General features: G+C 43.1%; 1 pseudogene; it reads left to right on the top strand.

Annotated features, from left to right (window-relative positions):
* Positions 1–11,260, top strand: part of LOC122803830 — a 74,253-nt pseudogene extending 62,993 nt beyond the window's left edge.
* Positions 11,261–13,694: the final 2,434 nt, after the last annotated feature.

The raw sequence follows: 13,694 nt of genomic DNA, 5'->3' as shown, positions 1-13,694 counted from the left end.
TGATAATAGTCGATTTTACTGCACTTTTTGATTCCAGTGAAGGGAGTCATGTGAAGTCTTGCTCTGTGGAGGAAATCTTAGAAAACAGACTACCATGTAATGCAACAATCTTAATTGTTCTGCTACTGCTGTTGCACAAAGATGAAACACAGGCTAAGTCAAGATTTACTGTGCATGAACTTAAGTTTCCTAAAGAAAGGCCAGCGTGTAAGATATGACTCAGCAGTGTGCAGCCCATAATGGTTAGATGAGGAAGGTTGTATTTTTCCCAGATGTAGTTATTCCAAGATACCAGAAAAATTGTTACGCGATTGGCAGTAGCCAAAGTTCCTGCTGAAGAAGTCAACAGAGCCAAACATCTAAGTACAGAAATGCCCTTACTGTTCAACTACTATTCTTACCACTACAGGTATGTACCTGGAAAATTTTGGAGCAAAAGAAAGCCCAAAATGAAAGGCATGAAACTGACAATGATTGATACAGAAAGAAGTACAACTTTATATGATGATTACTAATCTAATTATATAGGTAACAGTCCCAAAGACCTAGAAACTACATGCAATCCTCTTTAGCTTCTTAACCTTGAATTATTTTCTGTCTCTTCACTTTCTACTTAAAAAAATATTGTGCCTCTTCCTACTGCATTTTGCAGCTTGTGCTTATGTGTTCAACTGCATTTAGTTTGCCTCATTTGATACCGCTTATCGGTAGCCCGATTAAATTGATGACAGTATTCTACTGAATTACTGCTTTATATGAGCTGTTTTTTACTGTTGTAATTGTGAGCTAATTTATCACATTTGCACTGTTTTAAAGCAATTTACAGATTAACTGCATTTCATTACTGTTTAACTGTATTTCAGTGCTATTTACCACAATTCATTACTGTGTAACTGCATTTTACTGCATTTCATTACAGTTTAACTGTGTTTTTTTCATACTGTGAGTTCTGTTTTGTCTGCTAGTTCATAGGTTCATAGGTTCATAGGTTCATACTAGGCTATCTGCCCTAGGGCATTTATAAGCCTAGCCAGAGTGTGTGTGGCTTTCACCACCCCTCAGGATGAGAATACTATACCCATTAGTTTGCTGTGCCTCTGTCCAGCAGTGACACAGAGATGATTCCCGGGGTAAACCTACGATCTCCCATCCACTCATCAAGATTTCTCTTGAACAGAGTCAGTGAGGGGCTCTGCCTCACATGGACTGGGATTCTGTTCCATAGTGTAGGGAGTCTCTGGGTGATGAATCTGTCCCTCCAGCACGTCCTATTTATATCCGTGTTGAGGTTTAAGTCTCTTGCTCGTGGTTCTGGTGGATTTGGATTTTTGAGGTGGAGCATGTCCATTAATTCGGGTTGGACATGGCCTTGTATGTCAGGCACAGATCACCTGTGAGCAGGCGGTATGCAACTGAATAGAGCTGGAGTTTCTTCAGTCGGGCAGCGTATGACATATGTTTGAGCCTTTATCCTTTTGGTGAGGAACTTTTGGGGTCTTTCCAACTGCTGCAGGTGTCGGGTAAGGTACATTCGAATGGGGCGTTGTACTCAATCATTGGTCTGATAAGTGAAGAGTACAGGGGTACAATGACCTCCCTGATCTGGATGTGAATCCTTCATGATCAGGTGGGCAATGTAGAAGGTCTTCCTAACCACTTTGGCAATGTGAGTGTCAAAGAGAGGTTACTGTCAACTTGGGTCCCCAGGTCCCTGATAATTTCTTCCGTGTTTAATGGATTACCACCTATGTGGTAATTAGGGGTTACCTTGTTTTTCCCAAAGGGTATGACTATACATTTTTTGGCATTTAGCTTAAGGCCATGGCTCTGGCACCAGTTATCCATTTCTATGAGACCTCTCTGGAGGATGTCTGTGTCTGATGGAGTGTCAATTATGGTGCCCAGTTTGCAGTCATCTGCAAATTTTGTCAGCCACAATCCCCCTATGTTTGCCTGCACTTCAGAAAAATAAATGCTGAACAAGAGGGGGCCCAGGACTGAGCCCTGTGGGACACCGCTCATGACCGGCTTAGAGTCTGACATGGCACCAGCAACTCTAACCCTGTGGGCTCTGTCCTTGAGCCAGTTTGCAACCCATCTTGTGACATATGGGTTTACAACTAAGCTGGTGAGCTTTTCTATGATGCCCGAGTGGGGTATTGTGTCGAACGCCCTTGCTAGGTCAAGGTAGGCTGTGTGAACTGCCTTACCCTCATCAATGGCCTTAGTGACTGCTTCGAAAAAGTCGACCAAGTTCAAGAGGCAGGATCTGCCCTTGACAAAGCCAGATTGGGTAGGATCCAGTGTCTGTAGGTCCCCAATGTCTTTATTTATGAGTTCCATTATGATCCTCTCCATAGCCTTGCAGACAAGGCTCGTCAAGCTTATGGGGTGGTAATTTCCAGCGTCCGTAGAAGCACTGCCTTTGTGGAGTGGGACCACAGTTGCCGTACGCCATTCTTTGGGTATGTATCCTGTAGTAAGGCTAAGATTAAACAGCAGCCTTATGTGTGGGTTTAGTTCCTCATTGAGTTCGTGTAGCACACAGCCGGGGACACCATCCGGTCCCATTGATGCTGTGTTTTTTGCTTTAGAGAGAGCAGCTCTCACCTGGGCATCTGAGATGTTTGGGAGGATAGACTCTGGTGGGATGGATATTAATCTTTGCTTTTTTTGTGAATTTCTACTGTGTTCTTACCCTTAAATTGAGTAGCATAGTCTGGATACAAAGTTTACTACATCCAGAGCTGTTTGCCTTTGCCTTTGCCTTCTTTGTTTCTGGCGGCCATCTTGTGTTTGCTTTCTGTGTTTCTGGCAGCCATCTTGTGTTGGTAGGGGCCTATCCCCTCTGCTAGTGAGAGTAGCAGGACTGGTAAAGAAAGCAGGGACTAGCAGGACTGGCTAGATTTATGTGTTACTAAAACCTTCTATTTTTTTGTGGTATTTAAACCCCTGTTTGAGCTGCTTTGGGCTTGTTTGCACATCATGCACCACAGCTGCACTGTTTTAAACCATTGTGCGGTATTCCAGCTACAAATTTTCACTTAGTAGCGCTTGTGTGATCACCTAGCAGTACTCCTCTTAGACCTTCCACCCTTTACCCCTTTAGCTCTCTCTGGCCTCTTTCCCTCAGATTCTGACAAATATGGATGGATAATTTCCTACGGTTTCTCCTGCCATTCTGGTTGATATGGGCACCCTGAGAAAGTATAGCAACTGTCTCATGTACATGGACAACCCTCTACTACTTACCACCTCGGAACACAATTTGTGAGAGATGCAATTACATTAAGAACCTAGAGTCTATGCTCTCTCCCTCACAAGCCAGTACAGCTGGCACTGAGAAGGTTGTCAACACAAACACTCCACCTCAACCACCAACCAAACCTACACAACATACACTCTCACATATGCAGAAGTCCTCAGCAAAAACATACCCAAACAAAAGAGCTTCCGAGGCAAAAACACACGTGAATTCCACTGCCCACCACACCACACATTACACATAGTCCACAAACCTGTGTCTCACAGCCACTAAGGCCTAAACATAAACCTAACATATTAGTCATAGGAGACTCTATTGTGAAACACACAGATGTGCCCCTCACCAGGCTGGATAAGGAGAAAGTCATGGTTAGTTGTTTGTCAGGTGCCAGAATCTGCCATATCACGAATGCACTCTGTCATAGTCCATGTTGGCATGAATGACTTGAGACATACCTCCCTGGAATACATAAAGAGAGACATGATCAAGCTCACGGAATATGTGTCCCAGGCAGGTATGTTCCTAGCCTTAAGCAGCATTTTACCGTTACCCAGAAAGATGCCTCAATACAAACAGAAAATTATTGACTTTAATAATTGGCTTAGTTTATGGTGTCATTCCAAGGGGATCCAATACTTCAGAGCCTGAGAAGACATGATAGACAGACCACGGTGCTTTGCCAGAGATGGCCTGCATCTGTCTCCCTTGGATTTCAGGTGTCTGGCAAAGGCTCTTACCTCACCCATAGTGCCTTTTTTAGGCAATGCCATGAGGTAAAAACTACCAACATGAAAATTTCATCAAAACGCAAATTAAAGGTCATGCTACTAAACACTAGGAGTGTAAACATGAAACTGCACTCATTGCAAGCATTCTTAACCCTGGAAGATGCTGACATTTGTGCAGTCACAGAAACCTGGTTCAAAGCTGTGGAGAGCACCCCAGCCATACCAGGTTACTCATCCTATCATACATTCAGACTCCAAACCTTGGGCAGCAAAGCAAAAGGAGATGGAGTTGCAATATATATTAAAGACATACACACCTCCAGGGTGGTCAAACATGCAAAGGAGACACTCCAGGTGCAGTTAATCATTGATAAGACCCATATTCAAATCATAGATAGCTACAGGACCCCAATTTTGACTCAAGATAACCACTCCACCAAACTGGATCTCTTTGAATCTATCAAGATTCAACCCTTTACGTAGGTTCATAGGTAGGTACTAGGCTATTGGCCCAAGGGCCTAAGTAAGCCTAGCCAACAAGGTTCCCTGGCTTATGACACCCAAGAAAGTTAATTTCCTGTGCCCCTGTCGAGCAGAGCCACAGAAGTGATCCTCGGGGTGTATTTCCTGTTTCCCATCCACTCATCAAGATTTTTGAAGAGTGCTAATGAGGAACTTTGCTTGACATAGATGGATAGCTTGTTACAGAGTATAGGAAGTCTCTGGGACAGGAATCTATCCCTTCAGCATGTCATTTTTATTGTGGTGACAAGGTTTAGGTCCCTAGAGCATGTAGCTCAGAGGGATTGGGATTTCTTTAGGTGTAGCATGTCCAACAGCTCTGGGTTTAACCTAGCTTTATATGTTAGGCAGAGATCTCCTCGGAGTAGGTGATATGCTACAGAGTAAAGCTGGAGTTTTTTGAGACGGTCAGTGTAGGGCATCTGTTTGAGGCCAGTAATCCTCTTTGTGAGGTACTTCTGTGGCCTTTCCAGCTGCTGCAGATGTCTTGTGAGGTACATTCCAAAGGGGCATTGTACTCTATAATGGGTCTAATGAGTGCCGAGTTGAGAGAAACAATGACCTCTTTTTTCCTGGATGAGAACCCTTTTGTGATGAGGTGTGGCACATAGAAGGATTTCCTGACTACTGTGGCGATGTGATTATTAAAGGAAAGACTACTGCCCACCTGGGTCCCAAGATCTCTTATCACACATTCACTGTTAAGTAGACTGCCGTGTATGTAGTAGTTCATGGGTACAGAGTTTTTACCAAAGGGGATGACAATGCATTTTTTGGCATTGAGCTTGAGGCCATGCCCCTGACACCAGGCATCTAACTCAGTGAGGCCCTTCTGTAGGATGTCCACATCAATTGGGGACTCGACTATGGCTCCTAGTTTGCAGTCATCTGCAAACTTTGTTAGCCAAAGGCCTTCTGTGTTAGCCTGTACTTCAGAGAAGTAGATACTAAACAGGAGAGGTCCCAGGATTGAACCCTGTGGTACTCCACTTGTCACTGGTTTGAAGTCAGATGTGGAGTCTGCAACTTTCACAGTGTGGGTTCTGTCAGTGAGCCAGTTGGCAACCCATCTTATGATGTAGGGATTTATACATAGTTTAGTGAGTTTAGCTATAATTCCAGAATGGGGGATGGTGTTAAAAGCCTTGGCGAGGTCAAGATAGGCTGTGTGAACTACCTTACCCTCGTCTAAAGCTTTGGTGACTGCCTCAAAGAAGTCAATCAGGTTCAGAAGGCATGATCTGCCTTTCAGAAACCCAAACTGGGTGGAGTCCAGAGTTTGGAGGTTACCAATGCCTTTGTTTATGAGTTCCATGATGATACGTTCCATGGCCTTGCAGACCAGGCTCGTCAGGCTAATAGGGCAATAGTTCCCAGGATCAGTGTTGGCTCCCCCTTTGTGGACTGGGATAACTGCTGCTGTGTGCCATTTGGTGGGCACAAAGCCTGACGTGAGACTATGATTGAACATGGTGCTTAGGTGGGGAACCAGTTCATTCTGAAGTTCATGTAAAACGCAGCCTGGAATGTTGTCCGGTCCCATGGATGCTGTGTTTTTAGTTTTAGAGAGTGCAGTTTTACCTGCATCGATGTGATTACAGGGACGCTGCATTCTTCATGTATAGATATGGGCCCTTTAGGGGGTGAGAGGGGGGTAAAGTTAGCACTGAACCTATCTGCCAGGATGTTGGCAATATTAGTTAGTTCTGTAATTTTCGTACCGTTGTGCTGTAACTCAGAGCAGATCTGGGTGCTGCCACTGAAATTCTTGACAAAGCTATATAATGCTTTGTGGTTGTCCTTAGAATCAGTGGTGATTTTGTTTTCATAATTAGCTTTGGAGGATCTTATAAGGGATCTCAACTTCTTACTGAGGCTGACCAGGGAGCTCCTCCACTCATGGGGTTTTAATCTCTTTTGCAACAGTTTCTTCCTTCTGTTGTAGAGTTTGTTTATGGTAGGGGACCACCAGATTGGCTTCCATTTTTGGAGGACAGTGTCTTGGTTCTGTTTGGGATAGCACGATCCATGCACTCATGTAAGTGCTTATGGAGTGCATTTGTGTAGGATTCAGTAATTGTAACTGTATTGTCCATCTGCATGGGTGTCATGAAGTTCTCCACTTCTGTCTTAAGAAGCATGTAGTTGGCTTTGGAGAAATTTTTTACCATGGTTTCCTTAATGGTGGGTGGGGGCGTGATGCAGATATCTAGGGTGATTTGCTTATGGTTGGATCTGACCAACGAGGAGATGACTTCAGGTGTGGAACACCGGTCACTCATGTTGGTAATGACTAGGTCTGGGATATTGTTGCCCCTGGTGGGGGTGTGGATATGTTGATCCAGGGCATTGGAATTTATGAATTCCAGAAAGCGTTGAGCAAAGGAGTTGGTACATGAGTAGTTTTCCCAATTAATAGTGGGGTAGTTAAAATTGCCCATTATTAGGGTGTTTGGTTGAACCCTAATATTTTCCAGTATATCAAGAAAAGAAGAGTTGGAATCCTGGGGCATGGTGGGAGATCTGTAGCAAGCTACAATTTGGATTGCAGTTTTGCCCAGAGTTAGTTTCAGTTGGATAACCTTGGCAGCATTATGCTATGTAACTAGCCTGGAGGTGTGGATATCCTTAATGAATATGGGCACACTTCCACCTTTGTTGTTTTGGTCCAGGTTAGATGGCCGAAAAGTGTGGTATGAGTTATAGCCTGGTAATGCAGGTGTGCTCTCTACAGCCTTGAACCAGGTCTCAGTCACTGCACAGATATTGATGTTCTCCATTTGATCCAAGTTGATCTTGGGCAACTTTAACTATCCAACCATAGATTGGCAGAACCACTCATGCCAAAATATAAATGTCCAAAGATTCCTTGATGTTGGCAGTGCAAATGTCTTGGACCAGCTGGTCAGCATCCCCACAAGAGGTGATAATATCGTGGACTTAGTATTAACCAACATGAGTAACCACTGCAGCATCCCTACAGTATCATCTTCCCTGGTAAGATCCAACCACAAAGCGGTCACTTTCAAAGTCACTATCTCCCCAACCCCCACCCCTAACTAGGGTCAAACAAAAAAACTTCTCCAAAGCTGATTACAACCTCCCAAGGGAAGGTATAAACAGCTTCACAGCCCCCTCCCCCTCCATAGGAACTTGCACATATGTCCAAACCTACACCAAAGTACTATACGAACATTTATATAGCTGCATGGAATCAGGAATACCAGACAGGACAAAATCATCCTCCTCAAGGAAGAGTAAACCTGTCTGATGAACATCTGCAATAAATAAACTCTATAATAAAAGGAAAAAAATCCAGGACCAAGAAGGTGCAGGTGCCTAATTGGAAGCAACCTCTCCTTAGCCTGAACAAGCAAATAACAGCACTAGTGAAATCCTCCAAACCAAACTTTGAGTCCAAACTGGCCACAACTACTAAAGACAATCATAAGGCCTTATTCACATATGTCTGCAATCTCAAAGGAAGCCCTCAGATCTCCTCAGAACTGGTGGTCAAGGTCACCACATACACAAACACCGTAGATATGGCCAACCTGCTGGCAGATAGGATCAGTGAAAACTTCACCCCTCTGTTCCCCCATCAGTAAATCAGGACATCCCCAACACTTGCCCCCTCCCCTTATCTCTAGGGAGCAAGTCATCACTACCCTCTCAAAGGCAAAAAATACAGCCTCCATGGGACCCAATAACACCCAGGCTGCATCCTACATGAACTCAGGCAGGAACTTCCAGCACCATTAGGCACCCTATTTAACCAAAGCCTGAGTACCAGCTTCATCCCAGCCTAGTGGAGGACAGCTACTGTCAACCCTTTTTCACAATGGTGGAGCATCCACTGATCCAGGAAATTATAGACCCATCAGCCTAACTAATCTGATCTTCAAGGTCATGGAATGGCTTATCGTGGACTTCAATAGCAAGGACATTGGCAACCTCCAAACACTCAATCCCACACAGTTTGGTTTCATCAAGGGGAGGTCATGCCTGTTAAATTTCATCTACTTCTTTGTAACAGTCACCAAAGCCATGGATGAGAGGAAGACAGTGCACACCACCTCCCTTGACTTGGCCAAAATCTTCAATACTATTCTCCACTCAGGTATAATAGATGAACTCTCTCAACTAGGCATCGATCTGTATGTCACCAGATGAGTATCAAACTGGCTCACTGATACAACCCACCTAGTCAAAATAGGGGAAGCCACCTCAAGCAGTAGACCCGTAATGAGCAGTGTACCCCATTGATCAATCTTGGGGCCTCTGTTGTTTGGGATATACTTTTCTGAAGTGCAAGCCAAAATCAGTGGGCTATGGCTGACCAAGTTTTCAGATGACTGCAAGCTGGGTGCTGTCATCAATTCCCCTAGTGACATGGACATCCTCCAAGAGGGTCTCACCCAAACAAATGACTGGTGCCAGAAACATAGCCTCAAACTGAATGCCAAAAAATGCATCATCATCTCCTTTGGGGAGAGTGATGTCCCCACAAATTATCACATTAATAACAAGGTCCTAAGCACGCAATCAGTTGTGAGAGATTTGGGCACCCAGGTTGATAGCTAACTGACTTTTGACCACCATATTGCCTCCATTGTACGAGATGTTTTCTACATGACCCACCTCATTAGTAAGCGCGTTTCATCCAGGGACAAGGAGGTCATAACCTCCCTGTATTCCTCCCTTATAAGACTCATTATTGAGTACAATGCCCCTTTCGGCATGTACTTCACAAACCACATGCAGCAGCTGGAGAGACCACAGACGTTCCTTATCCAGAGAATCCAGGGCCTCAAACATCTACCATACACAGATAGGCTAAAATCCTTGTCCCTCTACTCAGTTTCATACAGACTCCTCAGAGGTGACCTCTGTCTGGCATACAAAGCAATCTCAGAGCCCCCTTGATGGGACTGCTGCACATCCACAAGTCAAGCTCCACTTGAGTAACCTGCACGCATGACCTCAACCTGGTCTGTGACATCAATAGGACTTATTAGCGAGACAGATTTGTGTCCCAGAGACTCCCCCTTCTGTGGAATAGACTCCCTCTCCATGTCAAGCAGAGTACCTCATTAACCCTTTTTAAGCGCAACCTGGATAACTAGATAGGGAACAGAAGATACACCCCTGGGATTCCACCTGTGTCCCTGCTGGACAGGAGCATCGGGTGCTGACTTGTCAAAACATGGGCTAAATTCTTGGCTAGGCTTATAAGGGCCTCAGGGCCAATAGCCTAGTAATTAGAATAACAGAGAATAGTAACAGAGAATAGGAGCAGGCATTGAAGAGAAAATTAGATTTATAGCTTCAAGCAATGAACTGAAAAGAGAGCATGAATGTCTGCAGCTGAAAATCTTGGTGCTTCAAAATGAGCTCGAAAGACAAAAATGAGCCCTAGAACAAGAAGTACAAAGACTGTGGAAAGAGCAAAGGCTGACACAAACAAAAAGGGAAGCATTTGAAGAAAAACACCAGTGTTTGCAAACAGAGAGAGAATCCTTAAGTGAGCAAAAGAAAGAGTGCACTTCCAAACGAGAGGCATTTCTTAAGACGAACGCACAACTGACCATGCGATGCAGACAGCTGCTGTCAGAACTTTCCTACATTTATCCTATAGATGTGATTGAACATAAGGATTATTTTATATGTGGAGTAAAATTACCTAATTTAGAGGATTTTCAAGCAAAGGAAGATTTGAGCACAGCTGTTGCCCTGGGTTACACTGCTCACCTGGTGTCAATAATTTCCTGTTTCTTGCAAGTGCCACTCCGATATCCTATAATCTACAAGGGTTTGAGGTCTGTAATTAAAGACATTACAGACAAGTTGTCCAAGAAGGAGAGGGAATTTCCTTTATATTCCAAAGGTGGTGAGTGGTTTCAGTTTGATTATGGGGTCTATCTTCTTAACAAAAACATAGCTAAGCTTAGATTCCAACATGGCCTGTCTACACCAGATCTACACCCAACCCTACCAAATCTCAACCATTTCATGGAACATGGGTTGCTGGTTAAATGCGATTGACAAATGTCCAGTGCAATTCCAGTACCTCCTAGGGTTCAGACTTCTACTTTTTGAGGCTCAGAGATCATCCATTCCATTGAAGTGGTTCATCCAATAAAAGGAGTTCGTAAGCAAGCAAGTTCAAAAAATGAAAGACTTCAGTATAAGACATCACAAAACAGCCAGAACTCAGCCAATCACTGTTACAGCACCTCCAAGAGACCCTAGTCTGAAAAATGCATCCTCCTCTCTTGGTGTTTCTGCTAGGTATCCTGAAACAGGTCAAAAAGAAAAGGTTTTATGTGTAGATGTTAATGGGGAAAGTACAACTCAAAGTTGCATCGTAAGTGACAGAAAAAGTCATGGCAATGGTATACCTGAGAGCTCCAATGCAGTGAATCAGACAGTTATGACAAGCGAGTTTGCTGGAAATTTTGCTGGTGAACCAGTTTGTGACACAGATTTTCCAGTAGGCACTGAGCATTGCCCTGAAGAACAGGCAGAAGTAATTATGGGTATGGAAGCCACATGATTTAACTCAGGAGAACAGCTAGAACCTTTTAGTGGTATCCCAGTGGATCACACTGTGGCCGTGGATAATGATGAACAAGTTCTTGGAAAATTGGATGCTGAGAGCTTTGAAGAATTTTCAAGACGTGTCTATGCACTGAGTGAAACTGTGTTTAGCTTTCAGAGGCCACGCAAAAGCTCGGATAAGTAAATTATTGAAGAAGACGTTTTGAAATTGAACTGATTAACCTGGAATGAAGACTAAGTTGCACTTAATATATGCCTTGTGTTAATTATAGACATAAATAAATGATGCTGTTCTTGTGGTGAAAAAGGACTGTAGAAGCATTGATATGCACATATCCTTGAAGTAAGTCCAGGTTTAAGCTTCAAACTTAACCCATTCCATAAGTGGAATTTCAGACTTGTTGTATACTTTTCCATGTAATGGTATGGTCAAGTGACAAGCTCCGATCTTGCTTCAGGGAGCTTTCTTTTGTCGGTTTAGCACTCAACTGCCTTGCTCCCTGCCATTATGGCCATTAGGCTTTCAGGATAGCAGATCTTCATTGTGTTTCTGCAAGGCTTAGAGGACCTCACCCGTTCGCTACACTAACAGTACCTGATCAGCCCATTCGATCTGGAGGGACAGGTGCCGGACATTCTTGATCCAAACCAGAACTCAGTGACCCATTTGTTTCTACTCAGATATTCATGAAGTGGTGCGTGAAAAAGTTAACTGTTAAGTGAACACTTAACAATAGTGCTTTAAAAATAGTGTTGAAAGAATAACCCCTATAGTTTTGTCACATATTTCCCCCTAGTATTTCTGACATTTTTTTTTCTTGTGAGCAAACGCAACAGAATGTTTTTTTGGCCCTGATCAAAGTTAGAGTTAAACAACTGCAAAAGTGTATTACAGTTAACATGTAAAGGATAATATATGACATACTTATAAAAAAATGTGTAGCAATGGTCATGCTCACATATGGGATTCAAATATTTATAAAGGAATGTGTAGCAATGGTCATGTTCACTTACGGGATTCAAATATTTATAAAGGAATGTATAACAATGGTCATGTTCACATATGGGATTCAAATACTGAAAACAGACAGTTATGATTTGCAGTTCTACATTTTGCAGTATAATTTTTGTGCAATATTTTTAAGTCAAATTTTCAGCACAATATTACTTTAACTCTACATTATAATTTGTTGCACAAAAGAACTGTCTACTTAGGGGTTGGGAGGGTGGCCTAATGGTTAAGGTGTTTGCCTTACAAACACAAGGTGCAGGGTTTAAGTCTCACAAGGGATAATTGGCTAGGCTTACAATGGCTCGCAAGGGCAGTTAGCCTAGTACTAACCTATAAACTTCCTAAGCCAACTAAGGTCAATTGAATGAGCACCCTTATAAGGCATTCAGGCAATGAAGAAATTGAGTCTGCAAAAGTGTAGAACTAGTCTGATGTACCTCATTTTCTTGGTAACAAAGAACAAGTAGGAATAAAACCATATTTTCTTCTGATCTCTGAGGAGTATCTAGAGTCCCTTTGTTCATACTTTGTCATCACAATAAACAAAAGATGCTGGAGGGATAGGTTCCTGACCCAGAGACTTCCCAGACTCTGGAATAGATTGCCCATACATGTCAAGCAGAGTGCCTCTTTGGCCCTCTTCAAAAGGAACCTTGACGATTGGATGGGAGAAAGGAAATTCACCCCAGGGATCACGTCAGTTGCCCTACTAGACAGGGGTCCAGGGAAGTAAACAGTTTGGGAAGAAATAGCCAGGGAATTGTTATGGCTAGGCTTGTATAGGCCCTAGGGCTGATAGCCTAGTACCAACCTATGAACCTATGAATAATCTGTGAATTAAATAAACTTTTTGTCACTAAAGCTGAATCCTGTCAGATTTTTCCTAACAAGTTTGGCTCAGTGTCCTGAAAGGGTGAATGGGAAGATTTTGTATAAATTCCTATAGCGAAATGTTTTTCTTTTTTTTTCTCTCTAGAAGAGTATAAAGTTAGCATTTGAAATGTTGTTGTTGTTGTGTCTTTCGGCTTTGCCCAGTTAGGAGTCGCCACAGCAGAACTCCGCTCCTCTAATGATTGGCAGTAGATTTTTACGTGCCGAGTTGCCAGCCCTGACGCACAACCTTCAACGAAGGTACGCCCATTCACGCATGTCTCCACACAGAAGATGCTCTAGCTGAGAATCGAACAGGACAACGTCTCTACTGTGAGGCGACAACGCTACCGCAGCACCACCACCGCAGTGTAAAAAGTTAGCATTTGAAATACATTCTGTAAAAGTTATTTGAATTTTCTTTCCCTGTATTACTCAGTACAGCAATTTTAAAAATTCCCACAATTTCAGATTCCATTTATTTTCTGCCTCACAGTTAGCTAGTCAGTCCAAACAACTGTCTTAAAGGATGACACAGGACTGCTGACAGAAAGATAACCTTGAAGGATGGGCATTTCATTGAACTGTTTGTTGGAGGAATCAGCTCAGTTAGGTTGTGTTCTGTTAGGGTTAATTAGAGAGTGTAATACATAGGTTCATAGGTGATTACTAGGCTAATGGCACAAGGATATGACAATATTATATCATTTAAGTATTTTATTTAAAATATTTTACA

Source organism: Protopterus annectens, chromosome 6.part0, assembly GCF_019279795.1.
Source record: "Protopterus annectens isolate FY-2018-M chromosome 6.part0, PAN1.0, whole genome shotgun sequence".
Classification (NCBI taxonomy): domain Eukaryota; kingdom Metazoa; phylum Chordata; order Ceratodontiformes; family Protopteridae; genus Protopterus; species Protopterus annectens.
This window is presented reverse-complemented; position numbering and strand designations above follow the sequence as displayed.